Genomic DNA, 27645 nt, shown 5'->3' with positions numbered 1-27645 from the left:
TGACTATTTTTCTGTGGAAAAGAAGTTAATATTTTCTGATATTAACTTTTTTTTAGTGTGGTTGAATGAATAAAAGCATTTGATTGGTGACTCTATGCTTGAGATGGCTCCTCACATACAAAAATTCAAATGCTTATGTAAATCATGTAACTGATATCAACAACATAACATAGCATTATTTTCCTTATTTTTAAACATGTTTTGGGCATATTAAAACCAGAATTATTTACAGTCTACCTTTCTTTGGGGAACATAACAAACATATGAAAAATTCTGATTTCTCCAGAACAATTTTTATTTTTTTTTAAGTCAGTAGCTGGCAGCCCTGCAACCATACTTCTGGTCTGCTCTTTCAGTACCACAGGAGTTGTGCTTTTCTGGCTAAATGTTGGAATTTAGAAGTCTACTACATGTTGCTTAAGAGTTGCATGAACTGGATGCTCACTTTGCTTTGCCAAATGGATGCTTTTAAGCTATTTAAAATTATGTGAGGTTGAATGTTGGACTAAACACAGATAATGCAGAGCTGTTTTCTGCTGAAAAACTGGTCTGTAGCTTGCACACAAGCTCCTCCCAGAGGAGCTAAGAATTATTGCAGCATAAGTAAATCACCTTATTTTAAATCTGCATTGTATTTGTCAGGCTTTGCCTATGCCAACAGACAGCTCACAATTCTCTCATCTTAGCTACTCCTACTGTCCCTAAACCTTTGGTATTGGCCAAAAATGCCAAAATATTTGGTGTGATTTTTCAGTAATAGCATCATTGATATAATCAGGGAATCATAGAAACATTAAGGTTGGAAAAGACATCCAGCATGATCAGGCCCAACCTTTGACCAAATACCACCATGTCCGCTGAGATATATGGCAAATTGCCACCTCTACTTGCTTTTTGAACATTTCCAGTGATGGCGTCTCCACCACTTCCCTGGGCAGCCTGTTCCAGTGCTTAGCTATTCTTTCAGTGAATAATTTTTACTTAATATCCAATCTGAACCCTCTTTTGTGAAACTTGAGGCCATTTCCTCTTGTCCTCTTGTTAGCTGGCTGGGAGAAACCACATCCTGCTCTCAGGAGATGTTTGGATGAGAAAGTGTCACTCAAAATGCTTTTGTGTGAGCTGTGTGTACGCAGAGCTCAACTCTATTCTCAAATAGCTTCTAGGTCACCCCTAGGTCCAAGGTGAAGAAAGCCAAGAAAGTGAAGAACTGGTGTATCTGTACATTCTTCATCATCCAGTTTAATGTGCAATGTTTGTCCTGGGCAAAAGGAGACAAAGGAATTAAAGAAGAAAAAGAAGTGCAGCAATTTGCACTTCCCTGACATGGGTCTATATTTCTGCTGTCCATCTGAAGAAAGACACTACAAAGAATCTAGCTCTCTGTAGCTAAAATAACTATTTCATTATTTTAAAATTATTCCAAATTTATAGGAACAAAAATTGTAAAATCCGATGAAGTTCTGTCCCTCGACAAAAGACAAGCTTACTTCACACTTTCCTTCATATTGGTTCAGTGTGGTTTTACTAGGCTCTGAAGATGCTGCCAATCACAGGAAATTAGCAGAAATTAGGAGGGTAACTATTTTCTGAAAGACACTCAGAGCCACACCCTTCTACCCAACAGAAACTGAATTTCATGGTAGAAAGGGGAAGCTTTTCTTTAGCAATGGTGTTTGAAGTATTGATGTCTGGGGGCAGTAGATCTGGAGCATGTCTGACAGCCAGATAAAAATGGATTTTTCTGAGTCTTGGGAATCTTATGATAAAAAACTCCTTTCATCTGCAACCCCCTTTATGATATCAAGGGGAGTCTAAAATCAATATTTCTGCTAATTTATCCACACAGCAGACTACCACGTATGAAAAACAAAACAGATAAAACTGTTAGTGTGTGAGAGAATCTGGCATGGGGATGAGTGGGATGGGAGGCACGAGAAGTCCCCAGACTCAGGGAGGAGTGAAGACAGTGCCTTTTTAAAACTAAGTTGAAATCAGGATGTGTGTTTGTGTGGTGGGGGTTGGGGCATAAAGGAAATTCTATTCAGTTTGCAAAATGATCCTGTTAAAAAAATCCTGTGTTTGAGTGCACAAATGAAAGGTCAGGGTGTGAGGGGAGGATTTTTAGTCCATCAGGAATTTTAAATACTGTTACTGTAGGATACAGGTTTATTTAAAAAGAACCTATGATATGGAAATCATTGTCTATAAAATTTAAGTTGAATTTCTAGAATTTTTCCAAGTAAGTAGATAATGTCAATAAATAAGTTATGTCAATCTGTGTTTCCATAGCCATTGACAGAAAGAGAAGTTATCATTAATTTTTTTACACGCAGATTTTTTTCACTTTATATTTTATAATCTGAAATACTTTATAATTGAGCAAGGTGGATGGCACTGTAATGCAAATTCAGGTAGAACTGAATATTTTTTAAGAGTTTTTCATTGCTTATTTTCTCTTGTTATTGTTGATTAGTCTGAAAACTTTTTCTGGAAGAAACATGGAAAATGCACATATTAAGAAAATCTTAAAGAAAAAAAATTAAGTACTGATTTTACGTTTGTAATACTTCTAGAAAGACTTAACTACTTGCCTGTTCAGAACAGACAGTGCCACATGATCTGTGCTCAATCACAACATATATGCTGTCTGATAATTAAAATATAATTTTTAAAAAAGAAAACATTAGAAAAGGATTTGCAGTTAATACTACTAACATTCAATAGTTTGTAATATATACCCACACTGCTCTATGCAAGAGGATAAAAGGATCAAAATGCAGCATCCAAGGGAGAAAATAATAAACAGAAGAAAATCCCCTGTAGCAGTTATAATGGCACAGTGCAGAATTCCAAGTGAAAGTTGCCATGACAGCTGCAACCCAATTTCACTGCAGCTGGCATTGACTTCTCTAACCAGGAATATAAGGTGTGGGTCTCAGAGAAAGGACTATGCCAAAGTATCCAGGCAAGGTGGGATGTGCTATATAATTTCACAATATCAATATTCTCCATTTCTCACTTGTCAAAGCTTTCCCTGCCCTTTACTCAAGAATGCCTGAAAAAGGGAGTTTGTACCTCAAATGTCAGCCTACCAGTACCTGCAAGAAAATTTAATGCCAAAAGCTTTCCTTGAAGTGCAAGGCAGCAGTGGTAGCACTTGGCCATACTTCTCTTCAGCTTTGAATTTTCGAGTGCCCACACAGGCACCCCTTTGAGGGAACAGCACCATGTCTGAACTTACACGTGTGCCACAATGTGCAGATGACACTGGCAGATACCACAGGATAGTACAGTTGCATAGTAACAGATCCCTTGTCATTTCAGGTCTTACCAGCAGACTGGTGGGATTTCAGAACTGCCTTCCAGAGGACCAAAAATACAACTTGCTATAAACTACTTTTATAGATCAATCAGTAGGACCACATGGCAGGACTAATTCATAGTACAACCGAAGAAGCCAAATTTTACCCCATGGTCTATCTCAGCACACACAGGATTGAATGTTTGATTGTTATCAACTGGCTGTTTACATGGCTGCTTGATTCCAAAGTCACTTTAAAACTATTATTCCCAAAGTGAGGCAAACAGACAGCACTATTAAGGGCTGAAGATAAAGGTATCGCTTCAGTCCCCATGGAAAGGTAAAGCTGTCAAGGGGAAATGGACTTAAGCTCCATACCTGCAGGTTCTTGGTCTTAATAAAGAAAGAAGAGTATAACCATCAGTGCAGTGGACAAACAAATCCATCTCAAACAGGATGATTGTGAAAAATTTCAGCTCCATAATCCATACTGAATACAAATTACTCTCTTCCACCATAGTTATTTTGTATCCTGAAGATAATCTGAGAATGGGAAAGCTGCCAAAGTGTGACAACTGACATCGTAAATGGAATAAATCTGTCACTGCTGTTGTCAGGTTCCTATCTTGTCTGACAATGCATTTAGCTCCAGATCCAGGGGCAAAAGTGAGGCTTGTAGATCATCAATTCCATTTGAATGAGCACAGGAAATGGCATCTGTGGAAATTCCTCTTGTTGCCGGACTGTAGGTGTGGTAATTTCAAGAAAGCTGTTCTCCATTTAACATGAATTCAGCCTTATCAATGCCTTACATGGCCTTTTTCAGAGTCCCATCCAAACCATCTCTCTACCAGCAAACATCTTGAAACACTGGATACTATCAAAATCAAGAAAATGTCTCTCTCTGCTTTAATTTTGATTAAACAATTACTGACTCTGCAAGTCAGTAGAGCTGTGTTGCCTCTTGCTCTTCGTTTAGAAGGGTACAATAAGGGACTGAAAGACTGACATCAGAACAATTGCAGACCAACTGACTTAAAAATATTTGGGAGGAGAATGAGTTATACTTTCTGTGGAGCTGAGGAAGAACTTTTTAGTCACTGCCAGTACATGTGCAGACATGTGCAGATCCAAGGCCCAAATAGTTTTTGTTTTTTAAGTAAAAATGAAGAAAAAACAAAACAAAACAAAATCCACAAAAAGCCCCAAAGAAACCCAAAACTTACTAAACAGCTGAAAGGAACTGAAATAGTTGAAGAAGCATGAAAAACCATCAAAAATGCAAAAATGTCCAAGGTTATTAGTGAGCAATGTTTGCACAAGTGTAAACATGTCAAGTGTACATTTTTTTGAAAAAATTAGAAGAGCTCTAAATATTAGATTTGTGGTTTTTTTATTGTGATCTGATTAATTTTTTTGTACTTTTAAATTTTTTTTAAGTTCCACTACTTATTACAGGAGAAAAAGAATATTTAATTTTCTTAAGATAAAAAGGTCGATTTGTGAGATCTTCATTACAGGGTTATTTGAAATAATAGTTGATTTGGTGACATAAGCTAGACCCTTTAAGCCCTTTTCTCTCTCTTTTTTTTTTTTTTTTTTTTTTTTTACATGATAAGGGGGAATGTTATTTTCTTCAAGACTGTTTCTTTATTTTCTTAATTTATATGGCTTTGACCTTCCAAGCTACAATACCTTTGGTGTCATAAATTACCCATGTACTTTTCAACTTGTCTGAATCCTGACATATTTCTTGTGAAAGCCACCTGGAACAGAACAATAAATAATTCCTTTGAGGGGAAATATTCCCTTCTGATGCTTACACTGCAGACATGCATTTGTTGTGGGCTTCCACAATTGCTTGGTTTCACAGTGTTTTTGCAGAGCACCATCTCCTGAGACATATTGAGAAATTGTGAGCTAGAGCAGCAGTGTCAGCAAATATAGCTTCTTTCCCTCAAGACTGATATGCATTGTGCATTTCTCCTTCCAGAAATTTAATATCCTTAAATTAAATAATCAATGTGAATCACATCAGAGCCCACTTTTGCCCACTTATTTATAAATAGCAACATATGATATTTTATATGAAGCTAAGACCAACAGTATTGTTTTGATATATTCATATCAAGAATAAGAACACATTTGTAGGCTGCCACGCAAAAAACCACTGCATTATTTCTGGATATTCCAAACTCAAGTTAATTGAAATACTACCAATATTGCTTCAAACTTCTTTTTTTTTTTTTTTTTTTTTTTTTTAGGAAGCCATATAGGACCAATATTAAAAGCTAGGCTAGACACCTCTGCTTTCAAAAAAAAAATAAACAGACAGCTTTCTCCTTTAAAGTGTGAAAAACTGTGATAGAAAAATATATTTTAGTGGGTAAATTATCACAGTTCTGTTGATCTCAGCTGACAGTGTCATATTCTCTCTCTGAAGGATTGTCCCACTTTCCTCCCCAACAAAAAATACATGTTTCTTGTTTGAGGCAGTTGAAAGCTTGATGGATGTGAGGTTGCTGTGGCTGTGTCCCAGGGCAGCAGGGCTGAGTGTGGCACACACATGCACGGACACACAGACACATGAACAGCTGCCACCCGGGTCAGCACAAACAGCAGGGCCAGCACCCACAGAAATGCACACAGCACCCTCACAGACAGGAGCAATGTGGATGGCCTGCTCCTATTCCTGATTTCTGCCTATTGGGATGGAAATCCAGTGATGGAAAAAAAAAATACACAAATATTAATCACTCTGAGGGTGAGCCTTCAATGCTCAGCCTACCCAGTAGTTGCTTCCCAGATGTTCTGGTCTCCCCAGTTGCTGGGATGCAGACATACAAGCCCCAGAGATTTGCAGTTGTGCTCCAGTAGCTGGTCTCTTTTATCCTGCAACTGGTATTTTTTTCCTGCTTGCTGTCTAATTCAGTTTGAATTTCACCAGTTTTCACACATACTCAGAATAGAGAGCACACCCATACAGAACCAGAAAGAGGATTTAATCAGAACACAATTATGAAAGGCAGTTTTACAAGTGTAACAACAACAGACAATTAAGACAATTATACCTGATCAGCTTGTGTTATTTCCTTTTCTCTCTATTCTTTCCTGCTTCTTTCAGTATAATCCACCTTGACAGCTCCCTTTCCTACTTCCATCCCTTCCCTAAGCATCCTATAATGTCTCACACATTGCCACAATTTCTTTAGAACACCCCTTAAGTTTTATGCAGGCTTCAAGAACTGTTTTTCCTGGTTTCCCACAAGGAGACCTCTGCCTGTGCAGGCAATAGCTCCATCAATCTCAAGGTGTTCCGGGAGGGAAAGGTAACGAGCTCTGCAAAGTGTTCTGGGGTCCTTGGTTCTTGTCAGCTTCTCACCCGGGATTCTCAACAACCCCACCATTGTCCCACTTTGGATAATCCCGAATTTGTTAAGTGTTCCTCAGTCTGGAAATAGTTCTGCTGATCTTCACTGGCTTTTTTGTTCTTGCTGATTAGTTTTTAATCACTTAATGGCAAATGGAAGTTCATAATTCCCATGAGATTTACACAGTGCCAGGCCAGTGGCTTTGTATCCATGTGTCTCAGCCTTCATCCACTTGTATGTTTGTTGCTTGCTCTTGTTACTGATGTACATAATAAACAAGATATGGATATATGAACTATCAGCAGCCAGGTGCTCAGTAGGGTCTTTCCAGAGGGTCCTGGGGAAATGTCTGCCACAGTTCCTCTTCCTCTCTTCCTCTTTCCCATCTCTTCAACTACTGGTAGTAGTTTTCCTGTTTCTTTTCCCAGTCCCTTTTCCACGGCTCATTTCCAATGTCTTCTTCACTGTTTTATCTTTAGGAAGTAGATTTAACAACATAATATTCTTTATTAAACGTGGCTGTAGCAACTTAATTTAATTCCCTCTATTTTCTGGATTTGGCTACTGAGCAATACGATGAAAATTATGGAAAGTGTGAGTTACTCCTTTCAAATGTTTCTTTCCATTTCCACATCAGCCATATTTTTTAACAGGTTGAGAGACACTATTTCCAAAAAATAAAAGTGACTTTACTTAATGAATTATGAAGTGTTATTCTAGATTTTCATGGAAGTCATACATGACGTATGATAACAAAGTTGTCATTTACCAATGACTGATTTGTTACTTTGTGCGGGATTCATTTCAAGATGAAGACATCTACATTTAGCTGTCTATATAAGCTAGATGTCTAAGATCTCTTAGATCACAGCATTCTAGGCAAAACAGTCAGGAGAACCTGCCAGAGCAAATACATTTGAGATATCAGCACATGGCTGGAAAACACACCACTGGACCTATGAGGGTCAGTTCAGTTGCAAAAGCCTTATAACATTTCAGCTACTTTTGGATTTCCAAAGCTTTCTTATGGGCCAACAGACATGATGAAGGACCAAGAATAGGTCATCTTTTCTAAATATTAAGCTAAACAAAACAAAGGAATCACTTTATTGCTAACAAAACCAGCATAAAATGATACATGAAGAAGAAACTCAGAGCACTACAATTTCTCTGCCCTGGAGGTAACATGAAACCCTTAGACAACAAAGTAGGGTGTTTAGGCAACTGCATTGATTCCCAGAGCCACAGTGGCTATCATGGGACTTTGGCTTTAAATGGAGTCTTAAATTCAGGTACTAATACTTTGAGGTTTGAGATTTTTCTTAATTAAGAACTTTTATCAATATTACCCATAAAAATAATAAGATCATAAGAATAATGGTTTGTCCCTAAAACTGCCACAACTGCCAAAACTGCCACAATTCAAAAGGATTATTCACTTATTGAATGACCCATGATCAAATACGTATCTTCAAAATAAGTATCATTGAATTTGATGTGGAGGTCTGAGGATAAGACAGACACAATGTGCTCTGACTCTGAACTTAAAACATTAGAAACATTTTTTTTTTAAGTTTTCAAAGCTTTCAGAAGAAAGCCTGAACTGTTTTTTCAGTCTACATCTTGCTTCCAATCAGGTGATGGAAACTGAAAATGTTCAGGTAAATTAAAGGGCTCTAGGAATGAAATGTTTCTTACTGATTGCTTATTGTTAGCAACCCTTTGATTCTGGTTTTAAAGTAACTCCATATCTTCTGTCTCTTTTCCTCTTTGTGAAAGAAAATCATCTTTTCTTAATGCAAGTTTTTATTTTAAATGCAAAGTTAAAAATGAAGATGGAAAAGAAACATTTAGTCGACTTGAAGAAGTGGCTTGAAATCAGATCTTCAATTCAACACAATCACTATAAACACAAGATTATTGCTGATGTACATCTCAAAATGCCACAGCTTAACTAGGGCTGTTAGGTCTTACTCCAGCAACTAGGTATAGCTGTTCCAGGCTTATAAAATTAGTACCAGTGTTTGGAACTTAATTTCACTTTGGACAAGTTAGTTGCCTTGTCGGATTTCTGTAGCTGCAAACTGTACTTTTTTTGTATGGCATCTGTGAGATTAGCATTGAAAATATGAAAGACAAAAAAGAAGGATGGCTAGTTTTTCTAGGGAAAAAATATTTTACTGCATCTGTAACCTTTATTGAAGGAATCCTGCTATACTTGCAAAATTTTTCTCTAAGACAGAGAAGTCGTGCTGTAGATACTCACATGGGATTTAACCTACTAACCTAATAGGAGCAAAAATCCTTTAATATTGACTTTGGGATCCGGTATTACTGCAGCTCTTCTGAAAGTCGTAAGAGAAATAATCTTTGAGTTGAATTCTTTGAATATTGTTTGAATTTCTCTTGAGTACAGAATCACAAACTTCTTAAATACAAGAATCTAAATGGGAAAGCAGATTCAGATAGTTTTTTTTCAGGTTTTATTCTACTATCATTTGTGTGATTTCAGATGAGAAACTAACTAAATACGTTCAATGCAGACAAAAAAAGATCCGGAAAATAAACTCAGTTTTAGTGAGTGAACAGTGAACAAAGCAGAACCACACAGACATAACTAAAGCAATGGAAATGCACAGAATTTGATATTTTCCTTTTACCTAATATCTGTTTGGTACAGTATGGTCCTTGACAGTGAAAGAGCAGCTCCTCACCTAATCTAGAATGGAGCAATTCCAGTAGCTTTAATGGCTCATACCTTCTGCCTCAGGTTGTAGATGTTCATCTCAGACAGCTGTCGCTCCAAAAGTTATAATTTGTTTTGTTTCTCAATTTTATTTTCTATTTCTCAGTGTTCATCTCCTGTCTGGACTACAATAAAATTAGTCGTTTCACCGGGCCCATATGAATGTGATGGCACAGGGCTCAAAGCAGTGTGATACTGAATTGTTAAAGGATAATGACTCTAGACATTCTGTGTGTGTAGAGACCCAGGGTGCTTGGCTGAGGTGGAGGAGGTGAGTTTTTCTCGTGAGGTGATCTCATGGGGCAGAGGGTGAAAGGTGGGCTGAGTGAGACAGGAGATGAATCCTGTGGAGATGGTGCCTCCGGCCATGATAAATTATCTCACCTTGCACAACCCCACTGTGTTGTGGGGCCCCCATCCTCCCCTGTGACATTGGTGTGTCCTGCAGGTGTTCATCTCTGAAGGGCCATAACTGGATCAGCTTTGGAGCAATGGGCAGCTGTGTTCTCTCAGGAGGTGTGAAGGGCTCCTGGAGTGTCCCATGATCGACCTCATCCACCCCAGAGGTACCTGGGCATCCCTGCCTGAACATGAATGACTATAAACCAATGGAAGTCATGTTCTGGGGATATTCCAAGGATTCTTCTCAACCATTTCTTCAGGGCTTCCTTCACCACCCCACAGATCCAGTCTGTGACCACCAATGACACCAACACTGCCCAGTGACCAAGTCTCCTCATGGGGCCTATGGGTGGTGACAGTCTCACATTCCTGTCCTTTCTCTCTCTCTCTCTTGTGCTTTACGCCTTTGTTATTTTCTTGTCTTTTCCTTTGTGCATGTCCTTGGGTGATATTTTCACACTCTTACACTGCTGTGCTTTCACGTTGCTATTTTACTCCAGACAGTAATAACCAAAATGCCTACATATCTGTTTTCTATTGCAGCCTAAACAGTTCTACAATAAACCCTGCAGGTGTATATTTACAAGCACCGATCACTCAGAGTCGTTTCACTCTCACCTGCCCCAAGGGATCTGTTAATAAAAGCCTGGGTTTTTCCCCCCTTCTGCAGCTGGTCACAGAACCATTGCCTTAGAAGGTGCCCTGGGAGCAGAGGGACCTTCAGCTCCATGGCAGCTCATCCCACCTTCTCCTGTGTTTTCTCCATTAATCTCTTCAGTTTGGGGGACTAGTTGTTATCCAGGCAATAAAACCAGGCTAACACTACACTAAGCTTCTCTGATTACACAATTTGAAATTTTGCCAGACTGTTGTTCCAGTTATTTATTAATTCTTCTAAATTTTGCTCATCTGTCCAGGGATTTGTTGATCTCCATTGCCTAAACACATAATCCCCCTGAAATAATTAAAGCTGTTAGAATTCCAGATGCCTCACTGTGAAAAGATACCACCAGCTTTCAAGGTCCTGTTCTTTGGTGCAAATTATTTTAATGTCATTATCACATATGACTTTTTATTTCAGCATGAGATATTCTTTATATGCTTGCCTTTAATCTACGTGTCTTTATAGAATTTATAACCTTTCATGATTGAAATACCTTTGAACACAGAAAGGCTGTCTTTTACTAATTACTGAAAAGACATAAAAGCCAAATATAATTTTGTCTGAATCTAAATTCTTCCTTCATGTCTCTCCCACCTGCTAATCGTCTTTCATCTCTCTTCTACCTGTTAATCAAAGACAGACAAATGGTCTAGTACCTTCCCTTTTACACTGTGCTGTCTCTTGGTATAATCTCATTTTAAATTGCAGAGATGCATGACAGGCAAATATATTATAGCAGGAGATATCACATTTGAAGAGCATTGTGTTCTCCTTGAATAAATGTTAACTTGAAACCACTAGCGTTTAATCCTGTTGCTTTTTCCAGCTTGATTCCATCAGTTGTTTCTCTGAAAGAATAATTATCATGGTAATTACAAAGTAAAGAAAACAAAATATTTGCCTACTATAAACGATCCTGGAACTTCATGAATTTTGAGAGAAAAATTATGAGAAGTAATCTTTCTGGATAGACCTGATGCATTTTTTTCAATTGACTAGACATGCATAAAAAATATTTAAGGGTTCAGACCTCATCAATTTTGGTTTCAGTTTAATGCTTAAATAGCCTTCACATTTTCCCCTTAATCTTTATGCACTTGACAATAGAAAAACGCCACTTCTCCTTGGAAATGCTTGAGGTAAAATACAGTAAAGACAAATAGATGCTTAAGAATTTTGCCCTAGTCTCTGACTATGTGTTTGGAGATGGTAAACCTATGCATCTTACAATCCTTACTTGACAAGATTTGGAGGGTCTATCAGAGATCTGTGGATATTTTATATCCGTGAAAAATATTAGCCAGAACTGAAAAACTCGAATTCTGTTTATCTAATAATCATCATTTTACTCTAGCGACACTTCTGTCATATCATTTTGAGGAAGGAAATAAATTATTTTCTTTTTTGTTTTCTTATCCTTCCTGATAATTTAGGTAAGAGTTGAAAAAAAAAAAACAAACAAAAAACAAACCTCTGGCAATGTAAGAGACAAGATGGCAGCAAAAGATGTAGACATTTTTACCATTTCTTGGCTGCAAGTTCATATGGTGGATGAGGTTCCTGCCATCAGAGACATGCTCAGAGTTGAGTTCAAGGCTTAATTAAAATTCAGGCTTGTATAGCAGTTCAGGGCTTCTGTAGTGCAGGTTGTTACAGCAACCACTGAGACCAGACTAACATGCCAAAAGGATGGGTTTGGCTACAGGGTGTTTTAGGAGGGGTTTTGTATTTTAACATGGAAATCACACCTGGAGCTCACTGCACAGCCAGATCAAAACTCTCTCAGTTTCAGAGCTGACATAAGCCTTCCAAGCTCCTACAACCTGGGGACAAAAATCCATTATCATGGAAGTCCAAATTAAACATAGGAAATTGCAAACTGTGGTAAATGCAGACTCAGTGAAATTACAGGCATGAGGTAAAGTAATTCAGTTTTTACAAGCTGAGGTGTAAACTCCTAAAAATAGGATACAGAAAGGAAAAGGAATATGTACATGTTCCCACAAATTTATACAAGAAATTATAAATTTCTCATATACAGATAAATCTATATCTACACCTATCTATCTGTATCTTTGTAACAATAAAGTGACCATGCTTTGGGTTCATAGAATAATTTGGTAAAGATCATCTAGTTCCAATCCTCCTGCCATGGGCAAAACCACCTCTCACTAGACCAGGTTGCTCAAAGCATACAATAGAGCACACTTCAGACATTAGTAGACTTGACACTCTCCATGTTTGAGATAATCCTGTGACTTTATCAGCTTCTACATGAAGCTGATGATTCTGCTCCTTGTCTGGCTAAAGACTGGTTGTCCTCAGTTAATAGAAGCATGTGATACCTGTTGGGGCTGGCAGGAGAAGCCCTGAAGCTGCAGCTTTGGTGTAGACTTTCTAGTTCAAAACCATTATTCTCTGAACTGTGCTATGTGTTAGATTTCCTGGCACAATGCAGCCCCAAAACGTCTCTAGTTTTATGATTTCATACACTGGACATTGCCTCAGGTACTGGCTCAGCAGCAGAACAGGCAATAGGGAGACTGAACGTGTGCAGGTTGTGCATATTGGCCTGCCAAGAGTTAGAGATGTGATTGATCTTACTTGCACATTTCCATTTTAGTCATTATTTCTAGCCCATTCTGTCACTCTGAGCTGAAAGCAGGACCCCCCTAATGTCAAATTTTTAAAACTGGGGAAGAAAAATACTTTAATTCCCACACTTTTCTGGGGCATTACTCATTCTTTTTATTAATTGGCTAGGAGTTGGTTGTCCTTCATCCCTTCCTGAGGAATTTCTTAATGCACTATTTCTTTTATTTACAGTATATACTTCAGCTTACTTTACCTTTAGGTAGACTTTTCCCTAAAGTTAGGTCAAGAAGCAAAGTCTTCAAGGTCTGGAACACATACAGATATAAACACTAACAGTTGTAATTGACAGGGATCCCAAAAGATAAATAAATAACTATTTTTGGCATCTAGATGTCTTTGAACATTTAGGATTTACCTTAAAATGCCTTTTCCAACATAAGAAATCACTTTTGAAACTAGCTGTAGAGTACTGCGTGAGATTATGGTGAACACAAGGTTATGGAAATGCTAGTATTGTTCTCCTTGTTGGGCTGAGTCAGAGAATTTCTGTAAAGTATTATGTGCCTTGATTTCTCTGCTGGAAAAACTAGAAATTACTTTAGTATTGCCAAGCATTCCTCTGGCTTATTTGAAAAACTTGCTTAAAATCGTTGCTAATCATTTATTAAGGAAAGCTCCAGTGGTGCTCTAACTATGAGCATGACCTTGAGCTAATACAAAACCACTACTTTGCCTTGCCTGGAAAACCTGAGTGAATAGTTTTCCACTTTGCAGGTTCTTCTCAAAAATAATACTGTTTCCAATGTATCTAAACACTCCCTACTTTCAGTTATACATGTGGAAAGATTAATTCAGAAGACCAAATAGATTAATTAATTAATTGCTGGAGTTTCTTCCTTGCATTACCAGAAGCTCTTAGCCAGCGTTCCTGAATTCAACTTTTGTTATTTATTCATAGGTCTGTCGCTAGATGGCAGTGTCAGTATAGCCAAAAATCCACCAGAAGCTGCTTCCTAACATGGAATAAAAAATTCACTTTTTTTTTTTTTTTTTTTTTTTTTTTCCCGTGCAAGGGACAATGAGATTGACCATGCAAAAATGGGAAGATTGAAAAGATCTTTGATCAGTGATTAAATAGTTTATATGTTACATTTTGCCACTGTCCAGTTCATGTCCTGGACAGATCTCTCTAATTATCTTCCACTGATTACATCTAGCTGCTAAACTTATGATGCAGAAAATGATCCCTATATATTTGTCTTTAGGTCCCACATCCAGTTCAAATTTTTCCCATTAGATATCAGTTCTCATTATCCATATCAGAATAATTCACCATGTGTGTCTTTCAAGACCAAGTGAGATCTGCTAGTCTGGTACCTGACTGGCAGAAAGAGCCAACATCAAACACTTCCCAGACTTCTCTTCTGAAATAAGTAGATGCCTAAATTTCCACTAATGTGTCCTAATTTCCAATGTGTCCATGTTGTAAAGAAATCATATTTTCCTACTCATCTGGAAAAAAACCACCAAAAACTCTGTTTTGGTCTTCATTTTTGGCATCAGTTTATCATTTTCTCACCTGTCATGTTTTTGCTGATGAATATAAGATCTCCAAACAAATTTTTAGGACATATACAGATGGCTGTAGTTCCTGATTCCCTGTGTGGAAAGAAATTAGTGCAAAGTTTTATTTTAGCCACTAGATGGTAGCAAAACTGCACACCTGGAGGAAAGAAACCTAAATTCCTGTTTGTACCAAAAATTACCAGAATTTGTTGGGTGGCAGGTGATTATCAATAGGCAGTTCAGCCCTCAGATGAGTTTTATTTGCATTAGTGTTTCACCTCTACATAAAATCAGTTTTCATCTCCTGAATCTGTGTGAGCAATCTCTGAAATTCAGACCTTCAGTTCAGGTGTGTTAATATTATTTTTGTTTTGTGTTTTGTTTGTTGTTGAAAAGAAGAGATAAAGGAAGGAGAGATCGAACCACTGGACATCAGATGAACCTGCAAGGTTACTAATAAACACAAAAGCTAAGACTTTAAAAATATCCTCTGTTTTTTTCCCCACTGCTTTCCTCCTTCAAATTCATATGATAAAAGAATAATTGAAAGACAATATGAATTTTCAAGTTACAAACTTTGAGAGACATAAGGTTTCATTGATAAAAGCAAATATCCATAACATTATTAAGTCTCTCAGATAATTTCTTAGGATATTGTCAAATCTGTGTCTCTTGAGACAGGCTGTTTGTGTTTAAGGGAAGCAAGACTGACCATGGTAAAGGGAAATATACTGTATCTTAGGCAACAAAAAGATTTGCTGAAGTCTGGGTCTTTGATACAGCTCAGAGCTTGTGTTTAGGGCTGGTTCAGGTATCTGAAATTCCTGCAGTACATTCTGTGGAAAAAATGAGCCATCCTTGGCTGTGAAGTTGGAAAGAGCCAAGGATATTGTATGACCAGCAGAAATATTTCACCACTTTTCAGGGATGAGTCTCAAGAAGTAGCTGTCTTAATTTTCAAGGACCATTTATAAAGTACTTCAACATCTGTCACATTTTAAGAATTGGCTAGTGAAGACAGGCATGATGTTTGGAGAGGAAGGGAAGGCTGAGGTAAAACTGCGTGCAAATATTTTGGCTTGAAAGACAGAGCAGAGCGTTGATTGTGCCAGTATCTCTAGATTAAAGACTTTGGCTGTTCTCTAAATCAGTGTTACCATATCTGAACTCCCATAAAGCACGGCTTCAGTGCACTAAAATTGTCATTAACTTATCCCCTCCAAATCTTTGGTCATTAGGATTGTATTTTAAAAATCTGTTTACAGTATAAAGTATTTTGGAGGTTTATATGTATCTGGAGGAAATAAAAATAACCATGCTTCTGGATCAAATGAGGGGTTTATCAGCATTCTTGGAGCTCCTTAGCTTTTTGAATATATAACTGAATAGAAGAGAGAAGGAGCCCTTTGGCAATGTTTGTGAAAAATGTGTGATAAACACAAAACTGAATAGATTATGAACAAAAAGAATTGAAAAGGTAAAGTATTTAAGCCTGTAAAATAATAGATCTAAGTCTTCCTAAACTTTATTCCATTCAAAATCTTGCTTGCTAATCTTTTATGATATTCTAAAGTTCAAAAGCAAAATAAGATACAAAGAGGCTTAAATAAAATTAAAAATTACGTTTCAGTTTTTAAAACTTTATGCCACACAGAGATAATTTTGCAGAGGTAGGGGAGTGGGAGCTTTCAGCAGCAATTGGAGGGGTTCATTTGCTGAAGGACAAGTCACTGGCTCTGGAGCAGACATCTCAGGTCTGGTAAGAAAACACAGTCCCCAGGACTTGCATGAAGCTTGCCAAGCTTCTATTTAGAGACTGAAGCCAGGCTCAGATCAGAGGTGAACATGTGGAACCCACATGTGTTTACTCCTGTCTGGGGCCTGGGAGAGCCCCTGGCTATTTATCCCTGTGTCTGTCAGTACACTGCCTTCCTGAATGCTGGATGTCAGGGTGCAGCCCTTCCCTTGTGCTTCTGACTGCTCAGATTTTTCTTTTGGTGTGTGTTTTTGCAGGAAGAAAGTAGAAAAAGATCCAACCAAACCAACCACCTCTCAACACTATCTTACTGCAGTTGATGTATGTGCTATGGTTGTTGGTATCACTTCATTTTTCTCATTCTTAGTGCTTTTGCTGTCTCACAGAGGCACATAAGCAAGAATATCCCTGTTACATAGAGTCACTTTCTCCTAAACTTTAGCTATTTTCATGCCAGGAGTCACAGACATGGAAGCAGCCTCTGCTGATAATGGGAAATCAAAGATGTTCATGTGGATAAGGTATTCTTTGTCTGGGATTGAAAATTCTTCCTGCCTAGCACAGTAACATGCTGTGAAGACATGCCCTTTCAGGCAATTTCCCCTTTAATAAATGTAGTGATAACTGTTCTCAGAGTGACTGAACAATTATCAGTTTTTTACAGTCAGCCTGAGCTGGGAGAGGTCTGCCTGAAGAGGTGTCAGTAGGGCACAGGCAAGGGGCTGGGCTCAGGAATATTGATTATGATTGTGATTGGATTGGATCATCAAGGTAATAATATTCCTCACACATTCAGTGCACTCATTTGAAAGTGGTGATATCAGCTGCTAAATGCTGTGCCTTCTGTGGCTTGGTTTGTGTCTGTAAACACAAACCCTGTCTGTAAATGCCTGTGTGAGGACTGGTGCTGACTGAAGTACAGCCTGATGGAGCAGGCAATGAGGCTTGTGACAGCTTTCGGATAATGGGATTGAGCACTGATTTTAAAAAGTTCTTAAAAAGTACTCTAGTTCTGGTGCCCCTAAAAGAACTAAGATTACATAGGGCTTATTATCTTTGGCATTCAAGCCACAGGATTGTCATTCCTCACACTATGGAGTAAGAGCAGACTTCTACAGAATTACTCCCACTTGAGGCTTGTGTGATGTCTCTTCCAGATTCAATGACTCCTTCTCTTCTTTCCTCAAACTCCTCACAAAGTACCTTTGTTATTTAGACTATCACATTGATGAATATCAAAGATCAAAACTGGGACATGCAAGGCAAATAACTTGCTTTCCTTATACTGCTTTATTCCTCTGGGGGACTGCTCTGAGTCCTTTATGTTGACAGAAGAAAGGGTGTATCTCTAAATTTCATGTCCCAATTATCTAATTGCCAAAAGTTAATATAATTAGGGAGTATTCAAAATGAAAGGACTGACAGAATCTGCGGCCTTTTTTTCTCAAAAAAACCTGTAATCTTAGGATTTTCCATGCAGGATAGGAGAAGAGGAAAATAGACACTGGGGTGGCTGTGCGACATTTATCTCCATTTCAAATAAGTAATGCCTTGAAGAAGGAAAAAAATTGTGGTCAGCTACACTGAGGTCTCATCACTCTTGTATATCCTTTAGTTTCTTTTTACTTCAATTTATATTGGCTTTTTTCTTCTTTCAGCAACTGTTGTGGCACTTTTTCAACTCTAAGTTCACAAGTAGAATAATTTATTTTAATAATGACTTTGCTTTAGCTTCTAGTTGAAAGCCAATTGCAATGTTCCCAAGCCTTGCTAAATACAGCAGAATTACAGAAATGATTTAATTATTTCCCTCTCTGTATTTATTTAAGACAAAAGTTCCCTGACAAATCTCAGATCTCTACATTTGTTTTAGAAAAGGAGCATATGTCAGGAGTACTAAGCAGTCAGTTACTCCTACTGAAGCAGTCTCTAACCACTATTCAATCATGTTAGCAAACTGTGAACATATCTGGCCAGACTTATTGCACTACCAGCAAAAATATCTTTCATGTTCCTTCTTTGTAGACTTCCCCATCCCCATTCTTCATAATGAAATAGAAACAGCCATAATATACTACAAATGTATTTGCAAAGGACTTCCACAAAGTTTTGTCTTATAGCACACAATAGTCCTTATCTGAGGACAGATAAGGGATCAGGAATGTACAGTATTTTATGAGACATTTTAATATGGAAAAAAAATTGGTAAAATGGGCTTTACTGGAACACTTTAATAAAGCTTTTCAGGGACTTTTGTTCCCAGAGTAGTTAGTAACTTTTGTTCCTAAAAGTAACATGTATATTCTGGGTGACTGAGTTTCCTGACAGTATCTTCTACTGCAGATGGTATGAAGTAATTTAAATTAACAGGACATTCACCTTATACAACTGGATCATTGGGGGAGGGAGGAGATAGTGTGTTTCAGAACACTGAAAAGACAGACCCTTTCCTGGCAAACTTTGCTATTTAGTAAGTCTGAATCTCTTATGTTTTTTAAGATATGGGGGTGGAGAGTGGTGAGCCAAAGTAGTCTCATACAAGCAAAAAACTCCCAAGTTGTAGGGGCTGGACACAGAAAAACAAATCTGAAATCCCCTAATTGTTATGTACCAACTCAGAGAATTTTTGCAGAACTTCTCTTGAGGACACCCTGCTAACCATAGAAGGGACTGAAACATATGTGACCACAAAAGCAGAAGAAATCATAGCAGGAAAGGAAAGCAAACCCAGCCTTTTGGTCTCTGCCCTTCCTGTCCTCGTTAACTACACAATTTTCCTTACTTGAGGAAGGAAACACAAAACAAGGGAGGATTGCCTATGAGGAAAGGGACAAAGCTTCTCTTTGACACAAAAGATTCTGCCATGATGATAGAGGAATGCACTGATCAAACAGGTTAGATAGATACACAAACTCCCATAAGCTGTAAGACTGAAAATACAGGAGCAGCAGAGCTGTGGCTGTCTCTGCAGCATGAGAGATTGCCTCATCCCTCAAAACCCTAGAGCCAAGCCTCCATAAGCAGAAGTCCATATTCGGTGGTTAAACAATGAAAATATTCATAGCAGAAGATGAGACAATGAACCACAGCAATACTGATGTGTTTTGTGATGGAAAGACACCACCCTTCATATCCTTGAAGTTTATATTAACAGTTCTCAACATCTGTTGTCCATCTTCTTGATGGTAGCATATAAAAGGACAGGATTTAGCTTCTTTTTGTACTGGCTAGACCAGCATCTCAGGGTCCACCGTGAACTGTGCTCTCGCACTACTTTCACCATAATTATTTTTGGGAATCTCTAATTAAAACATCTGAGAAAGCTACAGAGCTGAGGCATATCAGAAACACAGGAGTTAAAATAATGATTATGTAAGGTGAGTCACAGTGATGACTGTGAAATTTTGGCAAACAAATCTGTACCTTTAAATTTCAGCCTGTCTTCCCCTTTTTTGCTAGTAATTTTTCAATGGATATCTAATGAGTTAATAATAAACAAAAGAAATAAATTCCTATGGTCTTTTCTTTGCATTCATACAAATACATCCCAGTACATTAGAGTAACTTTCCCATGTCAGCCTTCACGTAATTTTAGAGGGTGCTGACAGTGCTCAGACTTCAAGGTTTGTTAGGAACCAGCAGGATGCATGGGACTGGATTTGGCACCTGAAGATATAGATAGATATTCATGAGAATCCCATAAGTAACTCTGAGCTTGAGTCCCACAGCTTCTCATGAATAATTATCTGATTATCAAAGAAAATCTCAGTAGTTGCTCACCCTTAAGGCATTCTTAAGGTTGCCATTCCAGACATAAGTCTTGATGTCAGAAGGTTTACAGTTGCCATCTCTTGCAGAGAAAAAAAAAAGGTTTTCTACTTGAGAAATATAATGTTCTGCTGCCAATTATATACCCAGTCTGAGTTGCTGACAGCTTCCTTTTCCTTTCACACTTAGGCAACATCTCTGGTCACAGAAAATGAAGCAAAGGCTTCAGGAAAGAAAGAGAGAAATTTATTTTAGGGGCAAAAAGTGAAGCTCTGAGCCAACTCTGCTCTGATGGCTGGTCTATTGAGATTTACACAGGATCTTCTGGGTCTGATTTATGAGGGATTTTTCTGGGCCAGAATGAATTTCTGAAGAACATCATCTGCACGAAGTAAAACAAATAAAAGAAAGCAGGGATCATGACTATAAAATACTTCATGTACTTTCTTCCTTCTCTGAAACTACTTTTCAGTCCAGTGATGGTGGTTCTTTATTATATAGGAGAGCCATAGCAGTGCTAGTAGGAATAACTGGAGACAGCATGGACAAAAAGTAGGTAGAGATCTGAAACCACAAAAAGAAAATCTGAGCTATAAAATATAGTAGAAAGAAAAACATGGGAAGGCAGAAGAAGGCTAAGACACATAATTAATTAATATTGCACCGTGACATGAAAGGATTTTGGATTTTCAAAAACAGTGGTAGGTCCATGAAGTTGGGTTTGTGTGCTTACTAAGCAGCTGTTGGAGTCAGAAAGAACTTACCTATAGGATATTTGTGTGTGGTTGTGGGGTGTTTCTTGGGGTAGGGAACTTTCCTTTATTCAATTTTTTTTTTCTCCTTCAGTCTTGGAACTAATGAGAACCAAATGGTTCCTGGATGTAATTATTTCATAAGATCTGTTGAACAGACATTAGAACTTTCACCTGCTGTAATCTTAGCTCAAACTCAGTTTGGAAGGAAGAGGAAGAGTGTGGCGTCCTAGAGCCCTCTCAACTGAAAACTTTCAATTTATAGATAATAAATCACTTAAAGCTGAAAACCACATTTAAGTAACACCTCATTGAGCCTTTTTAAAAATACTTTCTCTTGGTCTACCACATGTATAAATAGAGTCGAATAAAAATGATTTGTTTTGTTGATAATGAGACTAAAAGCACCAGTAGCAGAGCAATAATATATGCTTTCAGAAGAATCCTGTTAATGTTCTTTCAAATACTTGCCATCATTCAGACAATGGAAAACTGTGTCTTTTGTTTGTTATACTGGAGGAAGGAAATATGAAAGCAGAAAACTTTCTATATTTTTAAAGGACAGATTTATTTGCTAATAGGGGAAAAGGAATGTGTGTTTAAAGGAGCATGGAGGAACACTTTCAGGAAAGTGCTGCCACCATGGTGAAATGTGCTGGTGTCCTGCTCACTGGGGAATACTGATTTAGATATTCCAGGATGAAGGCCTTAATGTTACAATGGAACATAGAAGGCCATGACAGATATGCCAGTGAAGACAGGCTCCTCTTTTCTTTTTATTTTCTCCATCTTTTGTTTTATTTTATCTTTTATGTCTAGGGACTATTCTGCTCTTAATTTTTTTTTCCAGTGTAGCTTTTCAAAAAATGTGTTCACAGCCAGACTCACCTTTCCAGAAAAGGCTTGGACTAGGGATTTTAAATTGCAAAACTGTAAGTGCCAAGGAGAGGGAGATAAATGGCAAATCGATTACAAATGTGAGAGAGACACAAAGGAAAGTATTCTTTCAAGAATGAAACAAATTGCTTTAATGGAAGTGTCTGTAACACTAAAAGTTTCTTATTTGTATCTGGTACCCCTATAAAAATACTTATATTTGAAAAAAAACCTCTGAAAAATTAAAAAATTAATTAGAGAAAAGAGAAAGAATGAAATTATGAGAGACAAAAGATGGAAAGACTGTTAAGAAGAATCACTGACAATAACCTTTTCTCTACTAGCTCACACTGCAGCTAATTTACTTGATAGTATTTTGGTTGCTTTCTAATGTAGACATCCCAAAGTTTATTTGTATGAAAATTTCTCTGTATATCCTCAATTAGAACTCATGCCTCAGAGATGTCCTTATGTCTTGTGAATATATTGAGAAAAAATATTAAATTATGCTTTCAAATTATCTTGCACACATTTCTGGTCTTCACAATGAACAGACCATATTGCAAACCAAAAAAAAAAATGTACCACAAAACATCTTTCAGCAAGGATATCTTGCTGCATATGCCTCTAGGGTAAACTGTGGGATGTTGTGGTATCCTAGCAGAGTTGAAGAGCCAAAGTATTGCTCAGACATTTCTCAGATCATACATCTCCCACAGAACTTGCTTCAGAAATTTAAGAAACAGTCATGGTTATTTTTCCACCTCAGGGCATAATGAGGTATGTCACTCAGCCAAGACTTTTAGGAAATGAGACTGAAAAGCAATGAGCCATACTTAGGACACCAGGCACATTGGCAGTGCTCATTAGGAGGAAGTCAAACCTTTTCCTGGTAGATTCAAGGTACACAAGAGATCAAACCAACATCCTTGCCCAGCTGCCTTCCTCTGACAGTTCTCAAGCTGCTTCATCGTGCACTAAATCTACCATTAATTGAGTGTAAGTCCATGCAAGAGTGCTAATTAAAACAATGTACCTATCACATACTCTTATGCCTTCCAGGCAGCAAGAGCACAAGAGGCAGCTGCTGTTCCACGTCAGGGTAGGGGAGGATAGGAGGTAATTGACCCTGCAGTTGTTAGGTTAATTCACAAAGGGAAATCTCTTGCACAATGGGTGTTTCATCTGCTCTTGCATAAGAAACAACTGTACCAGAAGCATTCTCTTTATATAAGCTATTAGTATACAGTCATGAAGACTAATTACTTAAACAAGGATTTCCACAGGCACAGGAAAGAAGGAAGTCTTGTGCTCCATGGATTTCTGCTACATGCCTGACTGACATTAGAGTCAAAGAAAGCACAGGCAACATTTGAAACTTTTCCTCTGTCTGGGGCCCACTTAAAAGCCTGTCCCATGCGGGAGATGCATTAACATGAACATCTCCTTTTTACCTCCATTAGGCATTACATACAGTTTTTCTTGCTGTAGTTGGTCATCCATTTTCACAAAACAGGTAGAAGCTTAATTGTATTTGGTACTTCTACTCCCCTGCTGAATTCCTTTAATAAAGTATTGGTTTCACTGGGAGGAAAAGGGAAGCACAAAATTAGGAATATGCATGGACAGGCATGGACACTGTCAGCAAAAGCCTCATGTTGCCCTTGTGAAGTTAAAACAGCCACCTGCAGTGTCACATAAGACAATTTTCTTTACATACATGAAACTGTTGACTTTACTCCAAGGGTTCAAAAAAATTACTTTTTTCTGTAATAAGGAAACCCACAAAATCCTGCAGGAGCCCACAAAAAAAACCTCAGTTGTATTCAGTGTACAGAAGAAAACGTAGGCTTTTATATTCTGGTTGAGTGGCTTTTAGCATCCCTTATTCCTTGACAGAAGAAGATATGATATTACATCCCTCAAAGGTTCCCTCTAAGAAGCACAAGATTACTCTCAGCTAATGGATATGTATCTGATGAAGAGGGACTAATCCACACCATTTGGATTCAAACAAGAATCTGAACTCCCTGAAGGTGCTCATGCCTGAGGTTTCAGGTTGTTTTATAGAGAAAAAAATGACCACCTACATGTATTTATCTAGATCCCAGTCTAAAGTTTATGCTTAAAAAGTGGGCTGAGTTTTTCACTTAAAATAAAATTTAAAAAGTCTTGATCAAATCAAAGTTGCAGTTTTCAAATACTTTGCAATTTACTTACGGGAAAAACTCAGAGGAGTTTCTGAAATGTAGATGGGATTGTTTAAAAAAATTAATAGATGATTTAAGCCTTTGGATGAAAATGTCAACCAATGCCTGCTAAAAAAGAGAATGTTTTTTGGTTTTCTCTTAATTGAAAAAAAATCCCAGAACCTCTTCACAGTATTATAGGGCTACTCGCCAAAGGAACTTCTCATCTAATCTTGCCCACCAGCATCTCTTGCCTATGCTGCACCCTGAAGAGGCAAGAACAGATTTTCATGAAAAGAATTTTTAAAAACTCAGGCTTGGGTATGCAAATAATCACAGCTGATAAGTAGTGTAGCTTGCCTGAACACTGGGCACCTTCTAGAACACCTGAAATTAATTTGGTTTAGTAATTGAGCAATTTGCAAGAAACATAAATTAAAGTTCTGTTCAGGCATTTCCAGAAGGGATGCTCATACAAACTCATGCAATGATTACCAGCTTTAATCTGTTTTTCCCCCGAAGGTAGTTTACACCCCTGTGCTGGAGCATGAAGGGAAGAGAATTCCAGTTAAACCATGTGTGCCAGTAATGCTCTCTGCAGCTGCTCCTCTGAACAGTAACATGGGCAGTTGCCTCTCCTGGCTGAGTTAAGAGCTCAATATCTTCAATGTCAGCCCAAAGGCTGGCAGTTTACATGGGGAAGAAAAAGGATTAGGTACTGCATTTTTTAACTTCCATGGCTCCTGTAATTTAATTGAAGCTTCATGGCACTAAGTGATGTTCCCTTGCCCTTTTCTTTGAACCATTGGATCTCAGATTTACAAGAAATTTCACCTTTCATCTTCTTAAAATGATGTTTTACTTCTGATATAGTTAAAATTTTGGATCTGTAGTGTAAAAGCAGAGTTATTACAATCTGCTACATGCTAGGATATTGTTGTCCTTGCTTTTTTTGCTCTAAAAATAAAGTCAAAATTAATGTTACTTAAAAGAGTTATTATTTGGTGCTACTGGTTGTCTTGATGAAGTTATATATTTATACAGAGGAAGAACAGAGTAGTTTAGCAGGATATGGCTGAATTACTCTTAGATTAGGCTTATTAAATTTAGGCATCAGGAAGCTCTTGAGCCTGAACTCTTGTGTTTTTAAGACAGAGATGAGGTACTCTGTCTTCTTCTTGAGTGCCATGTGATAGAAACACAAAGGAATAAAAAGATTTCTGCTAAACAAAGGGAGGAAAGAAATCAATCCACTTTGGGCCTCATTACTGCTACATAGTAGAGTATTTCTTATATCTTGAACCTAGATAATATTGACATCTGTGTTAACTTTTGTATTACTTATTCCTGATTTTCAAAGTAGCTGCAGCAAATGGAAACAACTATAAGGTGTCTGTAAACTTACTTAGGATTCTATTCTGGCATACAAAAACAGAAAGATTAAGAAAGCTAAAGCCAACTAGTTTCCATTATTTTGCAATTGCATTAGTTGTTCCTTAGAGCAGAGAGAAGGGCTTGGATCTTCATTCTAAAGGAAAAGAAAACAGAGGGAAAGAGGAGAATCAATCTTGGTGTGACTCTATCAGCCCATAACGTGATGTGAAACAGGATAATATGTCAATATAGCTTTGAAGTACAAGCAAAAAAAAAAAAAGCAATCCAAATATTTAGATATCCATACACTAAGGGGGTGGAGGAGGCAGGAAAGACATTCTGCTCATAAGAAGAGAGACTGTAGAGATCTATGCCTTTGAGAAACAGCTGTGTGGTCTGATTTCATCTCTTGTTCAAAATAGAAATGAAAAGTTTTCCTAAGTACGTGAAGAAAAAGTCATCCAGAGAACTATGTTTTATGACATCCCAAAATGAGCTAGCACATTACATGCTACAGAAATGTTCAATGATTTGTCATGGAATTCTCTTCTCCTTTGAAGTAGCTGCATGAATTGCTCTTTACTCTGTGGACGGTTTTCCAGTTGTACTTTATGACTTAATATTAAAAATGTGATGGAAAACACAATTTATGCAGCTGAGGAAACCCTTTTCAATGAAGTAATGTTCTGCTCTTCTCTTTTGAGAGTGTCTCTATGTGAAACAGAGTTGGTTACCCTCTCCTGTTGTTGGTATTGGGAGATTGATCTGTTAGGACCATAAAACCTGCTGGAAATCACTACTCAGCCTAAACCACATGAGTTTCTCATCCACATCTGCCTTATGCCTCAGAGCCTGTATCAAAGCAGTGAAACATATAAAACAAAAAGATTCCCTGGATGAGATCTGTGAGCCAAAAGAAACTTCTGGGCAAATCTGAATCTGTGTTTGGAAAAAGTAAAAGACAAGGCAGCCTGAAGCTAGAGTTACTAAATCTGAGCAAATCTTGGCATTGCCATAACTAGTTTAACCTTTTAACAAGGAAAAAACCCAAACAAATCAACAAAACAAACAAGCAAACTAACAAAAATAGTCTGTCCAATTAAGAACATAGCTTTTTCCCCCAGTTAATTCGCAGAAAAGTATTTCAGGTGACTTAAAACTCTTCAAATGATGGCCCAGGTTGTGACAATAGCAAAAACAGAACCAAACTTTGGTGGAAAGGAGTGGGTCTGTGGAACAGCTCATCAAACAGAGGTGGGAGTAGTTCTCACATGCACACACTCAGTCTCTAGAGAACCTCCCTGGGGTACGGTGGGCAGAGGTTCAGAGTCTCTTTTCTCCCAGTGCAATGTATTTTATGTCTTTTGCATTTCAGATTTATGACCAAAGCACTTCTTTACAGGAATTCTTATTGACTATTTGAGTAGTAAATAGCCCAGAAAGAGGGAGCAGATTCTACTGTCTTTTAAGAGGTAATCAGGATGGAAGTAGTTGTAGCTCTGATTAGATAGAGGGGTGTTTGTTTCTAGTATCCTAGCTGAATACATATAAATGTATTTTGTACTCAAGATCTTCTTTGTATATAAAATGTCTAGAAAAGATAATTAAATAGTTCTGCAGTACTTTTATTATGATAGACTTAAACCAATTTTACAGTGTTTATTCATGGTTTTGTCACCAAACAGAAATATCAGCTACTTGTGTCCTTGGTTTTTCTGATAGTTTAACCATAATTGCTGATCTTCAGAGCAAAGCTTTTTTCTTTGTAAGGCCATACCTGTGTGCATGAAAGGCTTTGCCATTAGTTACTTATCTGTCAGCAGCCAACATAGATTATATGGCTGCAAAGCCTGGTGTGAGCAATGCTTAAATGTTTTTCCTTGACTACAGGTACCAGATGTGTACTTCAAATAGTTAAACTGAGGGATTATTATTAAATTGTTTTTATTTATTTATTTATTTATTTATTTATTTATTTTAGTTAAAGACAGCACATGTTTTAAAGACTCTTGTTTTGTACCATGGGCTTAGATTTTGAGAAGTGTTTGGAATATGACATGATTTGTGAAATTCATTGTTCTTAAAAAAGCATTTGCCACAAGGTGGCAAACTATGCCTGCAGGTCCAAACTGAAAACTAGCACGTAGAGGTGCCAAGACAACTCAGAAAAATCTTTTATTTCTTGTGCTTAAGTAGATAACAGTATCATATCAATACCTGGTGTATTGATACCACGAGTGGGGAGGAGGAAATTTTGTTCTTAAGAAGCAAGACAGAATGCA

Source organism: Cinclus cinclus, chromosome 4 (genome assembly GCF_963662255.1).
Source record: "Cinclus cinclus chromosome 4, bCinCin1.1, whole genome shotgun sequence".
In the NCBI taxonomy this organism is placed as follows: Eukaryota; Metazoa; Chordata; class Aves; order Passeriformes; family Cinclidae; genus Cinclus; species Cinclus cinclus.
The sequence above is the reverse complement of the archived record's forward strand: the minus strand, read 5'-3'. Positions refer to the sequence as shown.